We start from the raw sequence: 22,953 nt of genomic DNA, 5'->3' as shown, positions 1-22,953 counted from the left end.
GACAAAAGTCGCAACTCTCTATAGTGATGAGCTATGCATGGCTGTTAACTTGATGACCTACAGGTAGGTGGCAATGCTGCATTATAGTAATGCTGTAGTAATAATGTAAATTCATATTTATTATTTGTCAACTGCAGTGTTACTATTTGCTAAGCGACAGATGCTTCATCCCAGTCCTGATCAATGGTCAAGGTATCACAGTCTCAAAATTATGCTATAAAAATACATCTTGAACCATCAGTTACAGAGGGTTAAAACACATTATCACATAAAATATGGTAAATGTGGTTATTGATATAATCAGTCAGAATAATGGGTCATAATGGAAAATAACATTCCACCGTTTCCATCAGAAAATGTATCGGTCTTTAATTTTCCAGACCTACATTGTAATAAATGGTATAATTTATTTTCCATAATTGGAAATATTTTTTCTGTAAATAAATGTGTCATTGTTAAGTTTATAGACTTTCCTCCACTTGTGACACATTCCCCTTGAACAATCTGCACTAGTAGTCACACTGGCTGAGCAGTATTGTATTTCCTGTTCTCTCCTGTTCTTCAGAGAAAGGATATCTAGTTTGTAAAACTGGCACATTAAGGGTACAAACCCACACACCGTATACGCAGCAAATACGCAACAAATACGCAGCAAATACGCAGCAAATACGCAGCAGTTTGATGGTGAAGATTTAATGCTGAGTTCAGTTATTTAGATCTAATCTGCTGCGTTTTTGTTGCGTATTTGTTGCGTTTTTGCTGCGTATTCGCTGCGTATCGCAGCAGTAAATACGCTGTGTATACGGTGTGTGGGTTTATACCCTAAAAGAACATTCCCTGAATGTACTGAGATATTGAGTTGTTGAAATAAAAAGGGAAGCTTGAAATGACATGGTACGGCCTAATGAGTAAAAGAACAATTAAGTCCTGTAGGAATTCTGATTTCAGCCGCACAAAGCCTACATAAAACAATTAAAGAGTATTTACATAAAATGCCACAACCACCTATTTTCCATGCTAGGGGTGTTACGTGCGTTCGTAACGTCAAATGTTCCTTTTCTCGTTCTCTAAACAATAGTAGGTTCACATCAGTACATTCTCAGCAGAAACGTGAAGCAATTTTGGACAGACTGTTCAATCAAAGTGACGCAGCTGCCACACCTCTTAGCCACTAGAAGTTTTTCTTTGAGATAAGTGCTTTCCCTATGCATTTTCCTGACTTTCTTTGATAACAGGCTGTTCTCAATCAAAAAGTAAACATAAAACTCGCATTCAAAGAATGAAGGTCAGTTCAAGGTCATAACAGAGCAGGCAGTAGCTTATAAAGAACTTTATTATAAATCTAGGGTATGCTATTATATTAACATTTATTCTAGTAATATCTGAGATTGACTTGTTTTGGCTACAGGGCAATAGGGTAACCTATTATGTCACCTGCTATACTGTTACCAATTTCCAAATAATCCTTAAAAATCACACCAGGACACTGATCCAAAATACACATTGTTTTGGTCCGACTATATGTGCAGTGGTTGATTATATTATATATTAGTATATATATTATTCTTGTTTATACCAATATGTATTGGGGTATATAGTGCTTTTATTTTCTGATTATGAATATGGAAGTGACTGATTCCTACTTTGAGTCGTAGAGGAAGCAGAGGGATACTAATCCTCCCTAAACAGAGCGTCATAAAGATGTGTGGAGACTTGTAGGCCACTCATGCTCCACTGGGAATTGTGGGAAGAAAAGATATGCAAAGTAGCTTTCTCACAGCACCTTGAGAATATGGCACAATTGAGAATTCACAATAACTAGGTGTCTCAAAACACGACTAGGGATATATGTCAAGCCAAAAATTTGTTTAACAGGACGCTTAATATCCAGTTAGCATCCTGCCCTATACTGACAAGAGAGCATACCCTGAAGCATCTACCTGCAGGTGTGTATTCTTTCCTTTCGGAGAGATTGTTTTGAAGATCACAGTATATTTAGATGTGTATATCAAACGATTATAGTATAGAGGTACATATATACAAAAACTTCTTTGTCCCCATTAGATTATGGTTAAACAGTAACAAATTGCTTCTAGAAAATATAGATATAAGCTGAACTCACATGTTTGGTTTTTACTCCCATAGAATTCTATAAGGCTGGGTTCACACTGCATTTTCGTAGTCCATTTAAAGGGGTTGGCTACGATACAGTAAAATTGTTCAGTGTACAGTCAGTCTTGGACTGGGCCACAGGGGGGCCAGTCAAGGGACACAGGGCTGGAGACTGCAGCTTTGTGGTCTCCGTTCAGCAAGCCCAAGAGGGGCCCCCTGCTCCTAGGAGGGCCGGGTGCCGCACCTACCTTTTTAACTGAAAGCGATTGCAACAATCGCTTTCAGTTAAATGTAGCAGTGTTCTGATTGACAGGGCGGGAAGCCATAGGCTTCCCGCTCTGTCAATCACTCTTGTGACTGAAAACAGAGATTCGCTTGCGATCACAAGAGTGTTGTCTCCGCCCCCGACAGATGAGCAGCTCCGTTGTGAAGTCCCGGCAGCGCCATCACTGATGTCAGTGTGCGGCTAGGACTTCCGGTTCATGGAGCGCATACCGAAGTCCCAGCAACCGCGGCGCACACTGAGCTCAGTGATGGCGCTGCCGGGACTTCACATCGAAGCTGCTCATCTGTCAGAGAAGAGAGAAGAGGAGGCCAGTGACCGACGGGTGGTTAGGTGAGTTGTCTTGTGTTTTTTTCCTTTTTATCAGAGGGGGCAAAATAAGGGGGCTGTATACAGGGAAGGACAACATAAGGGGGGTATATACAGGGAAGGACAACATAAGGGGGTATATACTGGGGGAGGACAACATAAGGGGGGCTGTATACCGGGGAAGAACAACATAAGGGGGGGCTGTATACAGGGGAAGGACAACATAAGGGGGGCTGTATACAGGGGAAGGACAACATAAGGGGGGCTGTATACAGGGGGAGGACAACATAAGGGGGGCTGTATACAGGGGGAGGACAACATAAGGGGGGCTGTGAACAGGGGGAGGACAACATAAAGGGGGCTGTATACAGGGGGAGGACAACATAAGGGGTGCTGTATACAGGGGGAGGACAACATAAGGGGTGCTGTATACAGGGGGAGGACAACATAAGGGGGGTATACACAGGGAAAGACAACTTAAGGGGCTGTTTACAGGGAAGGACAACATAAGGGGGCTATATACAGGGGAAGGACAACATAGGGGGCTATATACATGGGAAGGACAACATAAGGGGGGCTATATACAGGGAAGGACAACATAAGGGGGCTGTATGCAGGGAAGGACAACATAAGGGGGCTGTATACAGGGAAGGACAACATAAGGGGGGCTATATACAGGGAAGGACAACATAAGGGGGCTATAAACAGGGGAAGGACAACATAAGGCGGCTATATACAGGATGAAGACAACATACAGGGGCTGTATACCGGGAAGGATAACATAAGGGGGCTATATACAGGGGAAGGACAACATAAGGGGCTATATACAGGGGAAGGACAACATAAGGGGCTATATACAGGGAAGGACAACATAAGGGGGGTATACTGTATACACAGGGCTGTATTAACAGCTGCTGCTGCCCTAGGCACTAAACCTGAAGATGCCCCATCATCACGCACCTATTGGCGATACCAGACCTGACCAATACCACCATACCCCCCACCCCCCTGGAAAATACACCAGATTTACTGGCAAGTCTGAACGGGAGGAGGGAAACTAAAAAAAAAATAAAAAATAGTTTTTTTCTGTCCCCCTGCTCCCTGGTGCTGCCCCCTTGCAAGGTGCTGCTCTAGGCACCGGACCACGGGTGCCTAGTGGTAAATACGGCCCTGTGTATACAGGGGAAGGACAACATAAGGGGCTGTATACAGGGGAAGGACAACATAAGGGGAGTATATACAGGGAAGGACAACATAAGGGGCTGTATACAGGGGAAGGACAACATCAGGGGCTATATACAGGGGAAGGACAACATGAGGGGCTATATACAGGGGAAGGACAACATAAGGGGCTATATACAAGGGAAGAAAAACATAAGGGGGCTATATATGGGGCAAGGACAACATAAGGGGGCTATATGGGGAAATGGACAACATAAGGGGGCTATATGGGGGAATAGACAACATAAGGGGCTATATGGGGGGTAGGGATGGACAACATAAGGGGGCTATCTATATGGGGGATGGATAACACAAGCGGGCCAGTTATATGGGGGACAACACAGGGAGCCATCTATAAGGGACACTGGATGGAGGGCAATTTATAAGGAGGACAACACTGAGGAGGCATCTATAAAGGGCACTACACAGAGGGGGACAACAATGGGGGGCATCTATAAGGGTAACTATACTGGGTGCGGTGTGTATACAATAGGGCATGCACAGAGGGGGGCATCTACTTTAGTGGACTACACAGAGGGGTCATCTATAAGGGGACTACACAGAGGGGGCCATATACTATAGGGCAGGAATAGGGAACCTTGTCTCTCCAGCTGTTGCAAAACTACAGCTTTAGCTTTGGCTGTCCAGGCATGATGGAAGTTGCAGTTTTGCAACAGCTGGAGAGCCGAGGTTCCCTACCCCTGATATAGGGAATGCACAGAGGTTGTCATCTACTGTAAGGGGATTACACAGAGGGTGATCTCTACTATAGTAGAGGCACACAGGGCCATCTATATGGAGGACTGAACAAGGGGCCATCTACAAGGTGTCTACACATTATATATATATATATATATATATATATATATACACACACACACACACACACGCTACAAATAGTCAGGGCTAACCACTGAGAGAAGGTGTAAAGCGGCCAATACAGATGTGCAGTTTCTAGAGAGATGAGGATGGTGACAGAGTGAGGAGCCTAATATATTTCTCTGGCAGATTCTGTGGATTCGTGGCTTGGAGAAGTTCTCATAACGGCCCAGGGCAGATGGAGAAGAAGATGAAAAGGGAAGATCTCTGATCAGAGAAGACGTCCCCTGTGAGTCGCTAAATGTATGTGCACTTTAATGTATATGGTGTATAGAGCCTGTGTAGAGCTGGGGCTACCTCTATATGACTGTATGAGGGGATATTGATCTTTGTTCATAGGATTTTATTCAGTAGCAGCGGTGGTGTTAGTCAGTATGTGGTGGCATTATTTGTTACTTGTAGTCTGGTGTGGTGTTCATTGGTCTTAGTATACCAGATTTGGTCAGTAACAATATGGTAGCAATGGTTGTGGTGTGGTGGTAATATTTCTCCCTTGTATACTGGTAATATTGGTCATAGTATACAGGATTTGGTCAGTAACAGTATAGCGGTAATATGTATGGTGATACTATTTCCCTCCTGTATACTGGTTTATTGGTAATATCGGTCTTCATATACAGGATTTGGTCAGTTACTGTATAGCGGTAATATGTGTGGGGATATTTTCTCTTTGTATACTTGTGTTATTGGTAGCTGTATGACAGGGGTACTCAACAACTTTTAGTTAAGGTCCACTTAACGGGGTCTATTGTCAGGTGAAGGTCCGAGCTGAACATCAGTAGGAAACGTGTTTTGTTAATTTTCACAAACGTTCAACTATTTACATACAGAATTGATGCTTATTAGCGGGAAAACTGGCATTTTGATATAAGGTACAAAGGGGGGTGACTGCCCTAGTATTATATAGCCCCCCTGTTGCTCCCCCAGTAGTATATAGCCCCCCGTGCGTTCTCCCCCAGTAGTATATAGCCCCCCTGTGCGTTCTTCCCCAGTAGTATATAGCCCCCCTGTGCGTTCTCCCCCAGTAGTATATAGCCACCCTGTGAGCTCTCCTCTGTAGTATATAGCCCCCCTGTGAGCTCTCCCCTGTAGTATATAGCCCCTCTGTGAGCTCTACCCTGTAGTATAAAGCCCCCCTGTGAGCTCCCCCAGTAGTATATAGGCCCCCTGTAGTATATAGCCCCCCTGTGCGCTCATATAGCCCCTTGTTAGCTCCTCCCAGTAGTATATAGCCCCATGTGCCCACTCCCCCTGTAGTTTATAGCCCCCTGTTAGCTCCCCCCAGTAGTATATAGCCCCCCTGTGCCCTCTCCCCCTGTAGTATATAGCCCCCCTGTGCTCTCCCCCTGTAGTATATAGCCCCCCCTGTGAGCTCCCCCAGTAGTATATAGCCCCCCGTGTGCTCTCCCCCTGTAGTATATAGCCCCCTGTGAGCTCCTCCCAGTAATATATAACCCCCTGTGAGCTCCTCCCAGTAGTATATAGCCCCCTGTGAGCTTTCCCCTGTAGTATATAGCCCCCTGTGCTCTGCCCCTGTAGTATATAGCTCCCTGTGAGCCCCCCCCAGTAGTATATAGCCCCCTGTGAGCTCCTCCCAGTAGTATATAGCCCCCCTGTGAGCTTTCCCCTGTAATATATAGCCCCCTTTGCTCTCCCCCAGTAGTATATAGCCCCCTCAGTAGTATATAGCCCCCTGTGCGCTCTCCCCCAGTAGTATATAGCCCCCTGTGTGCTCTCCCCTTATAGATGGCCCCCAGACAAAAAAAAACAAAACAAAACACAACTCACCTAGGACCTTGCTCCCCGTTGCGCCTGTCTTCTTCTCCTGTCGGCCCGGCCCCCGGCTGATACGGCTCCCTCTAATTCTGCAATAGAAATCATTAAATCACATAATAAAAGAATCATGAGTATCTTCCAGTATCTTCCTCTGGCACTCTAGGAAATCCCTCCATAGTGTGCTAACTATAACTATAGGCTGCAAGCATCATCATAAAAGGGGTTATTTGGTTAGGTAAATACATGTTCAGGCTATGTTCACACACTGTCTAAGACTGGTTGTTCCGTGACCCGGCCAGGCAACGGAATGGCCGGTCTCAGAGAAGATCATCCCGGCTGGATGATCTTTAGCGCCGCTGAATTCTGATGCGGGCGCATCCGTGGATCCACACATCAGAACTCTCCACTGCACACAATGGAGCGTGCGGCTGGAGCCGCACACTCCATAGTGTGCACTGACAGGGTTTTCTGCAGTCGCTATTCATTGAATAGCGGCCGCAGAAAACTGGCATGCCATTTTCTTGTGGCACCGCTAGGGATCCGGCCGGAGTGTATACTATGTGTATACACTCCAGCCGGGATTCCCTCAGCCTGCAGCACTACATAAGTTCCATATTAATCACTGCCGTTGCAACAACGGCCGTTATTACAGCGAAAATTATGTTGTGTAAACATGGCCTCAATAATCCTCTCTTCTGTAGACTAACAGACACAGTCAGTCTCCTGACTGTGTTCTCTACTGCTCCAGTCTCTAAAACTGTGCCTGAGCATTCCTCTCCATCAAGCTGCCAAACTCCCTCTCCCCCCCCCCCCCTTCCTACTGGGATGCTCACATGACCAGTGTCCCTGACCTACTGTCTCTGTACTGTGATGCTGGATGGACCCAACTGGGGTAAAATTGTTGGCGCCCTCACTGTGACTAACCCTCCCGACCAGTATTACAGAGTGCAGAGACAGCCGGCCCGGAATTCTGAGCATCCTGAAGGGAGGAGGAAGTTTAGTGTCAGGATGGAGAGATGCTCAGACACAGTTTTGTGTCTTTTAAGCAAAAGGGAGAAGGAGTTTGATAAGGTACTGAACAGATTGTTAGTCTCCAGGAGGAGGGGTTATTGAACATCTATTTTACTTAACTACATAACCCCTTTTCAGTGCAGTCCCTGATATCTAATAAAGCAACAGAATAGAAAAAGTACATCTTAGGTGACAGTCTTGCCTACAGGGCCTATGCACATTCATACAGATTGCAGATATGGTATATCCATGCCTGTACTGTAAATAGGTAATTGGGCCATGTAGCTGTCTATCTTGTCATACAAGATGCCTTCAGGTGATACACAATACCGGTAACAGTAACATCAACATCAATAGAAAGGCAGTGTTGCTCAATAGATCATTAATTACTCCGAGAGCTGACAGGCTCCGTCATGTACTGCTTATAAATCAACATTTCTTAATAATGTCAAATTTTCCACAAGGGAAGTTACATAATTCTATGTTCAATATTGATTTCCAGTTCATGTAATAATAAGTAATGATCCTAAAGAAAGAATAAGTATGATTTTATTCTTAGCAAATGCTGAATATACAGTACACCTTAGGATAACAAACTTACTGAGATAAGGTTATTGGCAAAATGTGTCAGAGTGCATTTGCATCCATCATAGTGAGAATTGGTAACAGAAAAACCCAGATTATCTGGAAAAAGATACACCTGCTCCATCTATTCTTATTTCCTTTATTATTATCTTAGTATAGTTATAAGTTTATCTTAGAAATGTTCATATTCACTTCTACTTTTGGTTCAGTAAAATAATATTTTTTTTATAAAAGTTGCTCCTGATTTTCCCCCAGCTAATCATATAATGTGCCCCCATGTTCTTGTGTCTTATCAGTACTTCTGCAGTTAAATTAATTCCTTAAAGTGACACTGTCACCTCCTTTTTGCATTCTGACATCTCTACACAGGTGTAAAGGGTAAATTTAGCGTTTTTCATACCTTATTTCATATTATACGTCATGGTGCTTGTTCAAGTAAAAAGTCATCTTTTATCAACTGTAGATTGTGTTAAGTGGGCGGGGCCTTGCAGCATTAGTGTCACTTAGCCCCGCCCACCACAACACAGTTGGTCCCGCCCCCTCTCCGGCCATTGGAACAGGCTGGCTGAAAGGTCTAGACCCCACCCCCTTTACGTCGGCCAACCAATGGGCGTCAAGGACACTTTTTTACTTGAACAAACACCATGACGTATGATATGAAATAAGGTATGAAAAACGCTAAATTTACCCTTTACACCTGTGTAGAGATGTCAGAATGCACAAAGGGGGTGACAGGGTCACTTTAAGGAGAGAACCCAACATGGTCTAAATGGCCGCACCAATTTTTATTTTTGCATTTCGTTTTTTTTTTCTCCTCTCCATTTTAGAGCTTTAGGGCTTTTATTTTTACATATAGGGCCATGGTCCTGTTTTCCTAAAGAACAATTGTACTTTGTAAGGCTATGTTCACAAAACATCAAAAATAGGTAAAAGGCGGTCAATTTTGATATTTTAAAAAACCTCAGCTTTTGCCGCAATATACAGTAACTCAGTGATTTTCAACCTTTTTTGAGCCGCGGCACACTTTTTATACTTAAACACCACCAACCAAAATGGCACAAAATGACACTAAAACAGTACATATATTATACATATAGTTCACGGAGTTCACTCTTGGGGGTTTTAAATCAGCTTCTTATCACCACAAGAGCTGCTTTTTAAGCACTCAAGAGTGAAATATGCCTGGCAGAGGTCCTTTCAATAAATTATTTATTTAAAAAAAGTGAAATAAAAAAGGATAACCCCCTCATATATACAATCCCATGTAACCTCATACATACAGTCCCATGTATTCCCATATATATATATATATATATATATATATATATATATATATATATATACATACAGTCCCATGTAAACTCATCAGGGGCGTAACTAGAAATGGCTGGGCCCCATAGCAAACTTTTGATTGGGGCCCTACCCCCTCTCGATCGACCACTATGCCATCAACACACTCAGCTCTACACAGGTTCTGTACACCATACAAATTACAGTACAGTTACATCAGGTGACTTACAGGAGACGTCTTCTCTGATCGGAGTTCTTCCCTTTTCATTTTCTTTTCCATCTGCCCTGGGCCGTTATGAGAACTTCTCCGGGCCACAAATCCACAGAATCTGCCAGACAGACATATTAGGCTCCACACACATTAGTCACCATCCTCATCTCTACCAACTGCACATCTGTATTTGGCCCTTTACACCCACATTTAGTGGGTAGGCTGACTCTATGTGATCCCATTTTAGTATATGGCCCTCCTCTCTGTCGCCCCTCCTTACAGATAGCTTCCTTATGTTGCCCCCCCCGCTGTCCCCCTTATAGATGCCCCCCCATGTTGTCCCCTTATAGATGGTCCCCTATGTTGCCCCCCCTATAGATGGCTCCCTCTTCCCCTATATTGTCCCCTTATAGATGGCCCCCTTCCCCCCTTTATTGTCCCCCTATAGATGTTCCCCTCTCCCCCAATGTTGTACGTTTATATCCCCCTCTCCCCCTATGTTGTCCCCCTCTCCCCCTATGTTCTCCCCTTATAGATGGCCTGCTCTCCCCCTATGGTGTCCCCCCCTTATAGATGGCCCTCTCTCCCCCCCCTTATAGATGCCCCCTTCTCTTCTCCCCCCTTCCTTATAGATGCCCCCTTCTCTTCCCCCCCCCCTTCCTTATAGATGCCCCCTTCTCTCCCCCCCCTTCCTTATAGATGCCCCCTTCTCCCCCCCTTCCTTATAGATGCCCCCTTCTCTACCCCCCCCTTCCTTATAGATGCCCCCTCCTCTTCCCCCCCTTTCTTATAGATGCCCCCTTCTCTCTTCCCCCCCTTCCTTATAGATGCCCCCTTCTCTCCTCCCCCCCTTCCTTATAGATGCCCCCTTCTCTCTTCCCCCCCTTCCTTATAGATGCCCCCTTCTCTCCTCCCCCCCTTCCTTATAGATGCCCCCTTCTCTTCCCCCCCTTCCTTATAGATGCCCCCTTCTCCCCCCCTTCCTTATAGATGCCCCCTTCTCCCCCCCTTCCTTATAGATGCCCCCTTCCCCCCCCCCCTTCCTTATAGATGCCCCCTTCTCCCCCTCTTCCTTATAGATGCCCCCTTCTCCCCCCCTTCCTTATAGATACCCCTTTCTCCCCCCCTTCCTTATAGATGCCCCCTTCTCCCCCCCTTCCTTACAGATGCCCTCTTCCTTACAGATGCCCCCTTCTCCCCCCCTTCCTTATAGATGCCCCCTTCTCTTCTCCCCCCCCTTCCTTATAGATGCCCCCTTCTCCCCCCACTTCCTTATATATTCCCCCTCCCCCCCCCTTCCTTATAGATGCCCCCTTCTCTTCTCCCCCGTTCCTTATAGATGCCCCCTTCTCTTCCCCCCCTTCCTTATAGATGCCCCCTTCTCTTCTCCCCCCCCTTCCTTATAGATGCCCCCTTCTCTTCTCCCCCCCCCTTCCTTATAGATGCCCCCTTCTCTTCTCCCCCCCCCTTCCTTATAAATGCCCCCTTCTCTTCTCCCCCCCCCCCTTCCTTATAGATGCCCCCTTCTCCCCCCCCCCGTCCGAGGAAAGCAAGTTTAAAAAAAAACAAAAAAAACTCACCTAACAACACGCTTCCCCGTCGAGCCTTTTTCCTGTCACCCCCTGTCTGATGCGCGGCTGCCGTCTGATGCCGCGTTCTAGCCCCGGCACACAGAACTCTATGATACGCGCGCTGCCGGGGCTAGGACGCGGCATCAGACGGCAGCCGCGCATCAGACAGAGGGTGACAGGAGCGCTGTGGACCGGTCCCGTGCTCCTCCTGGCCCAGTGACTCCTTTTCCCTATGGTTGGGGAAAGGAGTCTCCGGGTCGGGAGGAGCACGGGACCGGCCCCCGGCTACAGCACCCGGGAGGCATGCTCAGCCGCCGGGCGCTGCAGGATATGTAAGCTCTAGGGGCCCGCGTCACGGGCCCCCTGATGCGGCGGGGCCCCGTAGTGGTAGTTCCACCAGTGAAACTCATACATACAGTCATACATACATACATATTTGCTGTTATTTTAAAACAACGGCTGTTATATTGAAATAATGGTCGTTATTTACTGTTATATGGCGGCCATCCACTCAATTTCAACATTGTGTGAACAGATCCTTTCTGTGTTTTTAATCCTCTCCTGGTTTTGGTTGCAATATGAGGACCACAATACTGACTGAAATATACGTAGTGTGAACGCAGCCTTACATGTTATTCAGAATATAAGATTATTATTTTTGGGGTGAAACCAATTTTCTGCATTTCAGTGATTCCTTATAGGAAAACTTGCTTTGGTTTAAGATTGGATTTTGATTACAAGCATGGTCGCGGAACAAATTATACTCGTAATCCAAGGCACCACTGTATATATATTAACAAAAATTAAGCAATCCTGGCATTTTTTTTTCTCTTTTCGTTTAAGCTGTTCACTGTACAAGGATAACTTTGTTATATTTTAATAGATCAGACAATTCTGCATGCTACAATAGCACATATGTCTATTTATTTAATTATTTTAGTTTTACATATTGTATTTGTATTGTGGGAAAGGGGGTGGTTTTAAACTTTTATTGGGGGAACTCATTTCGTAGAGCCCCCTGGACCCTACTTCATGGTTTGCTTAGCAACAGATGGCCATGCTGTACAGGTACATCATAGGTCATTTAGAGGTTAAAAGCCTGTTGGACAAGTTAATCCAAATATGGAATGTGATACCCAAAACACTTAGGAGGGGATTTATCCCCCTTGTGCCTGGCATACTTTGTATATACTATCACCCTTTTGCCTGACATACTAAGTCCCACAGCTAGCTTGCGCAAAAATATGTGTCTTTTTGTGAGTGTTTGCCCTGCTTACCTGATGAGCATGCATGGGGGCACTGCAAGATGCAGAGGAGTGTGGCCTCCTCTTGTGCCTAATTTAAGAAGACATAAATCACAGCAAAAGTTACACCAACTCATAGCTGGCTTGAGATTGCCGCATGGCAACTTCAGATTCCTCGGCATGCAACTCTCAATACTGTATATCCAGCATGGGGCATGGAGTCCTAGAAAACATGGATAGAGCTATAGGTTATATCCATGTTTTCCTGGCAGCCCTAGGGCGGCATTCAACTTCTGCAGCTGTGAGGGATCAAATGCTGAGGGTTTGGTTTCAGATAATGTAGCCATACCCGAACATCTTGACAGATCTGCTCAAGACTACCAGGCAGTCTAAAAGACATTCAGGATTAAAGAAGCATCCACAGGGTATGCCATAAACACTATATAGTTTCAAGTAATAATTCTTGGGCTGTAACCTAATGGTTGGGCTTTGCTTTCGGAACCTGTGTCTTTCCAATGTTTTGGATGGAAATAGCCCTTTAAGTATCTTAGAGGGGGGGGGGGTGGAACTAAACTAGTCCCTTAAATAAGGGGCCAATTATGCCAATTGTTTCTTTACTTTTGCATAGAATATGGAAGTAGCTTAGCCAGTATGTGGGCCTTTTTTGTGCTATATATATAGCTAGACAATCCCTAATCCCTAATTTGAATGACTGTAATCACTTACATGTGATCTAACAGGCAATAGGGAGAAATATTATTTTACTTAAGCTAGCAAGAGATAGTTATTTCTGCAAAGTCTCTGTACACCAGTAAAGGCTGCACCTATATATCCACCCTTGTGATCAGTGAGTATGTGTATATGTTATGACCACTTGGAGCACCATCAATGTTTGGATCTTGAGTGTCCCTTTCCGAATGGAGATGGGGTCAAGTATGCCCACTGCCATTCCAAAGTACAGTGAGTGGCTATCTGCAACCATAACATAGAGTTTGAATGTAACAGGAGTCCACATATTCCCTGTTCTTTGCAAACAAGGGAACTTAGGACCCCACTTTTGTGATTGGTGAGGGGGCCAAGTGGTCAGATCCCCACACTTCAGATACCACTTTGAGATACCCGCTGATATTTGTTTAAGGCTATGTTTTTTAAGTATAATCAAATTGTATAGTCCTTATGCCTCTATATTAGGATCAGTAAGGTGTATGTACAACTATTGGTTATTTCTAGCAGCCATAGTGATGGTTGTAATCTGTGTGTTGTGTTGTTGTTGGCTGTTTTTGTTATAACTGTTGTTAGATGTATGTCACTTATATAAAAAAAAAAATTTGAGTTGTTACAAGGATGTGTTTACTACTGTCAAGTTGCTACCTGTCTTTATTTCGTCACTATGAAATTAAAATTCTTTGATCAGCAAATTCCTTTTGACTTCCTAGAATTTCTGCTGATTCTATCTTCTATTCCTGTTTCAGGAGGGACCTTTCCTCTTTTTGATTATGGCTACACAATATAAAATGATCATGTTCTTCAAAGTGTAATTAATAGGGTTTTCTGGAATTGACCAAAAATAAATAAATAAAAAATAGTAGAGACAGAGATTTAGAGGGACATTAAAAAAGACCATATTCTCCATTCCGGCTGTTCCATGTCTAGCTTGTTTCCTAATGAAATCCCCATATGCTGTGCATGGAATGCTTTAGACAGTCACTGACCTCAGTGGTCACATGATCCTGTTTTTTGGCCGTCCATGGTGTACATGGCCATGGTGAGGAGGGGTTTGAATGTATTTGTAGTTGGGCATGTGTGTTGCTGCTCTATACAGTGGGGGTTTGGACCTTCATACTATTCATTGGTGGGGGTTCAAGCACTGGGGCCCTACCCATCTAAAGGTATGTTCGCACACATTGGAGTTTCTTTGGAGTAACACAATGAAGAATGACAGGACAACTATAAAATGATTAATTACCGCATAAAATCTAGCACCCAGCCAGGAGGGAGAGAGCACGCTCTTTGGAGCCAACTATTGGATTCCTACATGCAAGCTGCACTCAAACTGGACTGTAGGCTGAAGTGATGTAAATCTCGTCAGTAGTGTTAAGATAACTTGCAGAAAGTTCAAGTTCGGCAACTTTTGTCTGAACACCAACACTCAACATTTGACTACCAGTGGCTAGAGAGGTTGGCTTTATCCATGTTTCCCTAGCAGACCTAGGGCAGCATCAAACTTTTCCAGACACTGGAGGTAAAATGCTAAGCATTTGGGTCAACACTACTCGCCACCACTAGACTCTAGAACAACTATTATAAAGCTTGATGGAGAATGGTTAGTGGAATACAGCTGTTTTTCCGAGATTTCAGCTAGGCATCTTATTTCCATTGAAGGCCTCTTGTTCCCATACTGACATTTTAGACCACTGGATGCTTCCAATTTGATTAGAACTGTTTGGGTAAGCTGTTTATTCTTCTGGTTAGACTTTTTTCTGGTGTGCAATATATTTGGTTTGACAAATTGCCTGCACAGATCTCAGATTTAGGCCTGCAGCCTACAAAGGATTGTGACCAGAGTCTTCTCCATTACAGCATAGAGAGTGTAATGCAATGTCAATGTAAAGTAAAGTGCATGTAGGAAGAAGACATAGTGCTCTTTACACTTTTTACATTTTTGTTGATGCAAAGAGGACACTATTTAGTGAGGGCACAGGAGGCACATTACTGTGTGGGGACAAAGAGCGAAAAATCACTGTATGGGGGAACAAAGCAGTGGAGCACAATAAAAATAAAAACAAAATGGGGCAGCATGAATGAGTCAATTGGCTATCTAGTGTATGTAGGCACAAAGTGGGCCATTATTCTTCGTGGGGGAACAAAGGAGGACTATTATTACAGGGGGGCATTGTTACAGTTTAGGGAACTATGTGTGAAGAAGCAATAAATAATGGTGGAAAAGCAAGATGTTTTCCTGTCAGATGCCGCTGAATGGTCGAGTTGTGGTTGGAAGAAGTCATTATTTTTTTCTGGCCTGAATATTAAAAAAAAACGAAAGAAAGCAGTTACAAAAAGATATCACCTGTGATTGACTTGAATATAACTGTACAGTAAGGCTGCATTCACACGTCTGGGAAGTTGTTTTTTTCAGCATATTGCTTTCTATTGGGCTATTCAGACGTTCCGTGATCCGTGCCATTAAAAAGTAGGACATGTGATTTCTCGGAACGGACACATGGAATGGATTTCCCATAGAAATCAATGAGATCCATGTTTTCCATGTATGTGACATCCGTGTTCACCCATGAAAAACATGGATGTGAAGTAATCAATGTAATTTAAAAGGCTTTAAACAGATCCGTGAAAAACATGGACACAGATGCAAAACGGATGACTGCACGGATCTCAGAGGTAGCTAGCAGACCAAAATCACGGACCAGGAAAAACACTGAACCTGTGAATGCAGCCTTAGGCTTTATTCACATGTCTCGTAAAGTTGTCCATAATTGCTGATCTGTAATCACAGTTCAACTTAGAGCTAGACTTCTTAGAACTTAGACTTCTATTGGGCTATTCACACAGTCCGTTTTAAATTTGATCTGTAATCCGTTCTGTAAGAGAAGGATATGTCCTAGTGCGGATTGTGATTACGACTGTGACGTCGGTAAAAAACAGATCCAATCTATGCAAACTAGTACTGTTCAAAAAAAGCAGATACGGTAATGGATGCAATTGCAGATGCAAATACGGATGATGGATTACAGAGAAAAAGTAGCAGGACGCTTTGCGGTCCAAAAAAAAATCACTGAATGTATGAATGAGGCCTAATTCCTTATACAGGCTACAGAACCTTTGTAAGACTGGTATCTACTACAATATGGTAGATATCTAGTAACTTTTATCCTATATAATATATGAAACGAATAGTGTATTTTCATGAAGTTATATTGTATAGTACTAAATGCAGTATTTTAATTGAAATCTCCAGTGCATTATGACTTTGCATTACATACAGTTTATAAGTTTTCATTAAATGTATAATTAAATACAAGTTCATACAAGGCCATGCACTTTTTTTTACATTCCTGTTGCTGAATCATCAGTGTGTGCCATTTCCCTATAGAATATGTACTTTCTTCATAACATAATGTCCTCAGCTCTCACCCACCTATAAGCTTCACAAGTTCATGCTTCCTTTCAGAATAATTTGCAAATTGATTTGTACTTCATGGAATACGAAGAACAGAATGTCACAATGACCCAGGCTGGGATTCTGAAACAGCAACTACATCTTCTAAAGTAACTAAGGAGACGATGTGACATTCACAGTAGGGTTTGCAGGGAAAATACAGGAGTCTGTATGTAGTCTTGATTGTAATTATTGCAAGTTTTAATATAAAGTTGCAAGCTGTTACATGGGCACTACTTGATGGAGAACAAAGTGTAATATTTTTCAATTCATATGAACTAGAAATTATGTTTTACCTTGTGTGTTTAGCTATTTCCCAAGTGTTGGGCTTCTGAGAGTAGTTTTTAATTTTACCATACAAATATTTTTTTTTGTTTTGTCATACAATTTGTAGAGAAATTATATCTGTCAATAGAAAAAGTAAAAAAAAAAAAAAAAGCAAAGAGGAAATAAACGAAAATGAAGGAAAAAAGTGAATGTTCCTTTCATGTAAGGGTTAAATTGGCAGCATTCTTTAATTACCTTTTCCAATATTTAGTGTAAATAACATTTTGCAGCCGCTTGTATGATAACTATGAATCAGCACAACCTTAATTCTTACCCTATATCACTATTATAGTTTTATTACAATGATTCTAAACAGTCCCAAAAGTCCATAATTTCATGAGTAATTTATGATTCTTTCTAACAGTGCATTAGGTTATGAATAGGTCATCCAACACAGTAGATTTATTCACTGCTCATTATAACCCACTAATAAAAGGTTTATCTCACATAAGTACAGTCAGGGGTGTAGCTAGGATTCTTGGGGCCCCATAGCAAAAAACTGTACGGGGCCCCATGAATCCTGTACGCTCCCCTACCCCCGCCAAGCACAGACAATGACGCACATATACACACACACACAGAGGCACCATTAACATATATATAGATACGCCACTGACATACACACATTCACACTAGAATGTGATTACACTAGTGCTGATGTATACACCATGAGTAGACTGTACACAGGGAAATCATCTCAGTGTAATAAGAAATACTCAACCACAAATAAAAGAAAATGCATCAGATATTAGTGGTGGGTTCTTTTATTAGAGCCCAACATTAATAGAAGCTGCTTCAGAACATCTTTGGGAGCAAACCTGTCAATCACTTGAGACACTACTGACATACACAAACACACACATATACACCAGTGCTACAGACATTGCTGACATACACACACACATCAGAGCCGGCGTCAGCACCCGGCTAACTAGGGCAAATGCCGGGGCCCACAGCTCCTCTAGGGGCCCACTCCCGTTTGTTACTACATTTTTTTGTTAGTAAAAAAGAAAAAAAAGTGTAGTAACAAAGGGGACTGGGCCCCTAGAGGCCGCATGTGACAGTTAGGGGCCACGCCGATACATACTGGGGCCCCCGGGCACCTGTCTTCCTTCACAAATCTTCCCTACAGCCGAGTAGGAAAGGACCTTTGAGTGTGTAGGACCTTTGATGATGTCACGGGTCATGTGATCGGACACCTGACCTGATAGAGGGCAGCACGGTAGGCTCTGCAAACTAAGTGTTCTGTATGTGCTGGTTTCTAGTTGTTTTGTGTATAGCGGTCCTGCTGTAATATATATATATATATATCTATTACAGCAGGATATATATATGTTACAGCAGGACCTCTATACACAAAACAACTAGATATCTGTATCTATCTATGTGTCTATCTATCTATCTATCATCTATCTATCTATCTATCTATCTATCTATCTATCTATCTATCTTCTATCTCTCTCTGTCTCTCTGTCTCTATCATATAAACATGGTGAGACCCCTAGTTCTCCTATATACAGGTCCTGCAGTGTTGTTCAGTGTGTATGTATATATATATATATATATATATATATATATATATATATATATACACTGTATATCACTGCAGGACCTGTATATAGGAGAACTAGGGGTCTCACCATGTTTATATATATATATATATATATATATATATATATAATCATGCTGGTGCTGCTAGTTCTCCTGTATACAGCTCCTGCTCTGTGTGTGTGCGCTTGTATATATACACATACACACACACACACACACACACAGCAGGAGCTGCATGCAGGAGAGATCAGGAGAAACAGGAGGAGAAAGATATGCAGCAGCCGCATGTTTCTTTTGCTGCAAATCTTTCCTCACCTGTCTCTCCATGATTTGCTCCTCAAAGGGGCCCGCCGAGGCTCTGTCGCCTGAGGGCCCACAAAAAGCTGGAGCCGGCCCTGACACACATATAGCCCCAGATACATACACATACTGACATATAAATATATACACAGATACATATATACACACACTGACATATATATATATATATATATATATATATATATATATATACCCACAGACACATATATACACTCACTGACACAAATACACAGCACTTACAGCTCCCAGGCTTCCCCCTCCTCCTCTTGTAGTCCGGGCTGATCTTCACATAGAAGTATTCAGGACCTTTGGGTCATGTGACCCAAAGGTCCTTCATGCCTCTCCTGTGCCGTGCAGGACCTGGCAGGTCCTGCTCCTCTGTTCAGCCCGCTCACCCGGCACTACAGTGAGGGGGCTGAACAGTGCAGTGGCAGGTCCCTCTTCCACTGGACCCCTGGGGGTACAGTGGTCGGATGTCAGTGTCAGTACCTATCATGAAGGCAGGGCAGGCTTCCTCAGGCCCCCTTCCTGCAGAGGCCCCATAGCAGTCGCCTTCCCTGCCTTCATGGTAGCTACGCCACTGAGTACAGTAATGCCGCTAATATGCTCAAGTAACTCCTATGCCAAAGCTAATTACAAAAAATGTGTCATTAAATTTTTTTTTAGGAATGACAAATATAATGAGAATCTGAATTTGTCCCTGTCGTCTGAAATAATGTATATCATATGTCTAGCTAATATTAGATAACATTTTTTTTTACTATTCTTTGCACTTTGATACCTTCATGTGTTACTGCATAACTTTTTATCCCCAGTCATGTTAAGTAAATTGTGTTATGAAAAGTTTACTAGTTAGGTATTCAGAAACTAGCAAACATACTAAAAAGAATCTCTTTAAGTAATATTGTCACACTCCCCTTCCTGGGCATCTCCTGGCACCATTGTGTAGTTTATAATGAAGTATATATGCATTCCACCCATCCAGGTGGTCATCGTTTTGCCAGTATTAGTTGGGTCTTGCATGCCCACCTTATGAGGCATGAGGCCACTTTACACATTATCGTGGTGGCATGGTTCACACTATTTGCAAATGGTATGACAAGAGCCTCTTTATTTTATGGAGATTTTTTTTAGCAATTGAGGGGCTGCTTTTAGTGATTTCCATATGTGTATTGGGTCGGTGTCTTGCTCTTAGCGGTGAGCTGTTGCATTTTTTGTGTATATGGCAAAATACCTTTAAAACTATTTTTCCACAACGTCTTTTTTAGGTAAAAATTTGAAGCTTTTTTGATAATGACGAACATTATTAATGATCAAGAAGTTGTGGGAACATAGCCTTATTATGTGACCTTTGGCTTTATTGCTTCACGTTACTAAAAAGTGTGCCTGGACGGTGTCATAAGGGCGGGGCATCAGCCTTTGAGCTCTCTGTCCCAACTTTGTTCATTGTTAAAAAACATAATCCTGCTGATGCTGTTCCCTGCGTTACCAGAGGCCTTAGTAAAGGGGGATGCTTTCCACTGAAGAATCAAGGTGGGACGCCCCACACCTATGACACTGTTCAGTGCAGATAAAGGCACAATTTTTCAGGTAGTAAAAGGTATTTTGACACATATTTTAATATAAACCCATGGTATGTATGGCGAATTATTCAGCTTGACGGTAGGATACTTACACATCTTATAATCCATCAAAATTCCGGATATTTAGGTGAATCTAGATTAGAAATGGCCTTTGGAATGTTGTAAATTCATACAGTACTGATATTTTAGATTTTTTTTTAAGTATAGGAACATTAAATCACAGTAAATGTATTAGATCTCATTAAATCAGTAACTACTTAGCATCGTATTGAGATCTTTGTTTCTCCATGTTTCACAGTGTTTGATAAAGCAGTGTTTAACCAGTCTTCCAAGACAAATATCCCCTACTAAAATAAATTACATTAAAGCATGATCAAAGTTACCACTTAACAGTTTTGCAGAGCCCTTCTCAGGCTAAATGTTTAAGACCATCACAGCTTTGCCCAAACAGGACTCGGACATGGTCTGTAGAGGCCATGCCATGTAAAGAAATAATGACAGAGGGAGGGAGCACCCTCTTCTCATTCTGTGTGGCTGCAGCAGCAGGATTCTAGCTATAATATACAGCTGGGATCCTTCTATGACTGGTGGGAATGGAGGAGACCATTCCTGGGAGTAGTTAACCCTTCAAATCCTGGGTGGTCACTACAACCCAGCAAGTAAAGGATCTGATATGGGAGAAGCTCCCCCTGTCAGCATTCTCTATATTGGTGCCTGTTGGGAGGTGTGGGTAGTTTATTCACCTCCTGGGCTCTAGCCTGTTCAGTGGCACCAGACCCAATAGATTGCTCCACTCAGCCAATCAGCGACTGCAGTGGTTTGCCGTCTCCATTGCTGATTGGCTGAGCAGAGCAGTCTATCCACTCTGGTGCCAGTGAATGGATGTGGGGCCTAGGGGGTAAATAAATATAAGGACCCACACCTCCCAGCAGGCTCCAATCCCTTTAACCCTTCACCAACAAGATTTACTTACTTAATTTACTTAAGACACCCATTTCAAATCTACAATTTAAAAAAATGGGACAGTTTAGACAAAATTGTAGATCCCTCATAATCAAGTAAGCTCTAATTATTTAAACCAAGCAAAGCAACAAAACTACAAATGTGGAAGCACATCCTAGAGAAAGTGTGTTAAGCCCTAACAGAGACTAGCAGTACAGATAAAGAACCTAAGCACCAGAAAAAAAAGAGCAGACCCAACAACATTGGTCAATGTATCATTGATATATTGTAAGTGGCAACTATTTACTGCACCAAGACAGAATGAATACATTCTGTACTATATACCATGTGATAGCTATAATTGTATGTTGTACAAATCAGTGTCTCATAGCTTTCCTTTCCATGGAAAAGAGCTATTGGTCTTGGAATAACTTTCATTTCCATCATCTTATGATAAACAATGTAAATCATATGCTATTGTGGGTTGGTATGGCACAATGTTTACAAGAAAGTTAGTTGGTTTTTGTTTTGAATATAGAAGATCAACTGAATAGGCAGTTACTGTAAAAGGATCTAATTTTTACATGTGCCAAGTCTTACATGATCTGGTAGCTGACAATTAGCTATTAGGCCGAATGTGTATCTTGAGGGTATATTTCACAATTAAGGAATCTTCAGATTTCTGGGTGGAGGGGTAAAATAGAAGACTGTCCTACTATTAAAGTAATTAAAATTAACCAATCATTTTACTTGTACCTTGTACCAGGCAATATTGTGGTGTTCACATCCCAAGATGATGGTGCTTACTTTACTATTCTTTAACCGACTTTGATGGGTTTGACTACTGTGAATTATTCCTAACATATCAGTAGTTTCAATGGAGTTTTACATCAAGGATAATCTGACCTAGAACTATATTCTTTTATATAGAAGGGGTTTCTAATGTCCACTTCAGGCAGTGTATTATTCTGTTATTATATTGAATGCAATGAATTTCCGAGTAAAAAGAAAGAAAAGTTTATAACTTTTTGCATGGCTTTATCATTACTAGGAAGCTGCAAAGACAAAATATATGTATTTCAGCATTACTTTCTTACATTCCTGTTAACCAGTGGCTCCAGCAGTGTCTATCCAATCTTTACTATTTAATAAAATATGTTCATGTAGTTGTTCTGCAGCTTTCAAAATGAGGAAAATTCTATTCGTTTTTGGAAAAACAATAACAATCTATTTGCAATGCTTTTAACTGTTTTCATGTCTGTAGTCAGTCTGTATCTTGCCATTGCGGTGAGCTGTTGCATTTTTGTGTTTTTTTTCAGTATTTGCAATGGAGCCAAGATAAACACAAACACAGATCATGGCCAAAGCCCAGCCTCGGTTGTACCCTGCGCACTGAGGACCGCACCAAGGACTGAACAGGTACATTCATAACAGGTAGGCAGATCCTATCAGAAGTATAGATGGGCAGAGTTTTACAAATCTTTGAAAACCTGCATTTAACAATTGTGGAATAATTTTCCTCAATGTAAAAAAATTGCAAAGAAAATTTCCAAAATCTACAGT

The 22,953-nt window shown here is 42.6% G+C and overlaps 1 long non-coding RNA gene across 2 annotated transcripts in view; it reads left to right on the top strand.

Moving 5' to 3' along the window:
- The window catches only part of LOC138797524 (uncharacterized), a 73,165-nt gene that overhangs the window by 6,415 nt on the left and 43,797 nt on the right, over positions 1-22,953 (top strand). For both annotated transcript variants that reach the window (XR_011363946.1, XR_011363947.1), the window contains exon 2: positions 22,710-22,824. This is a non-coding gene — a long non-coding RNA (uncharacterized lncRNA). The remainder of the gene's footprint in view (positions 1-22,709; positions 22,825-22,953) is intronic.

This window comes from Dendropsophus ebraccatus, chromosome 7 (assembly GCF_027789765.1).
Source record: "Dendropsophus ebraccatus isolate aDenEbr1 chromosome 7, aDenEbr1.pat, whole genome shotgun sequence".
Lineage (NCBI taxonomy): Eukaryota > Metazoa > Chordata > Amphibia > Anura > Hylidae > Dendropsophus > Dendropsophus ebraccatus.
Note: the sequence above shows the minus strand (reverse complement) of the source record. Positions and strands in the feature narration are given on the sequence as shown.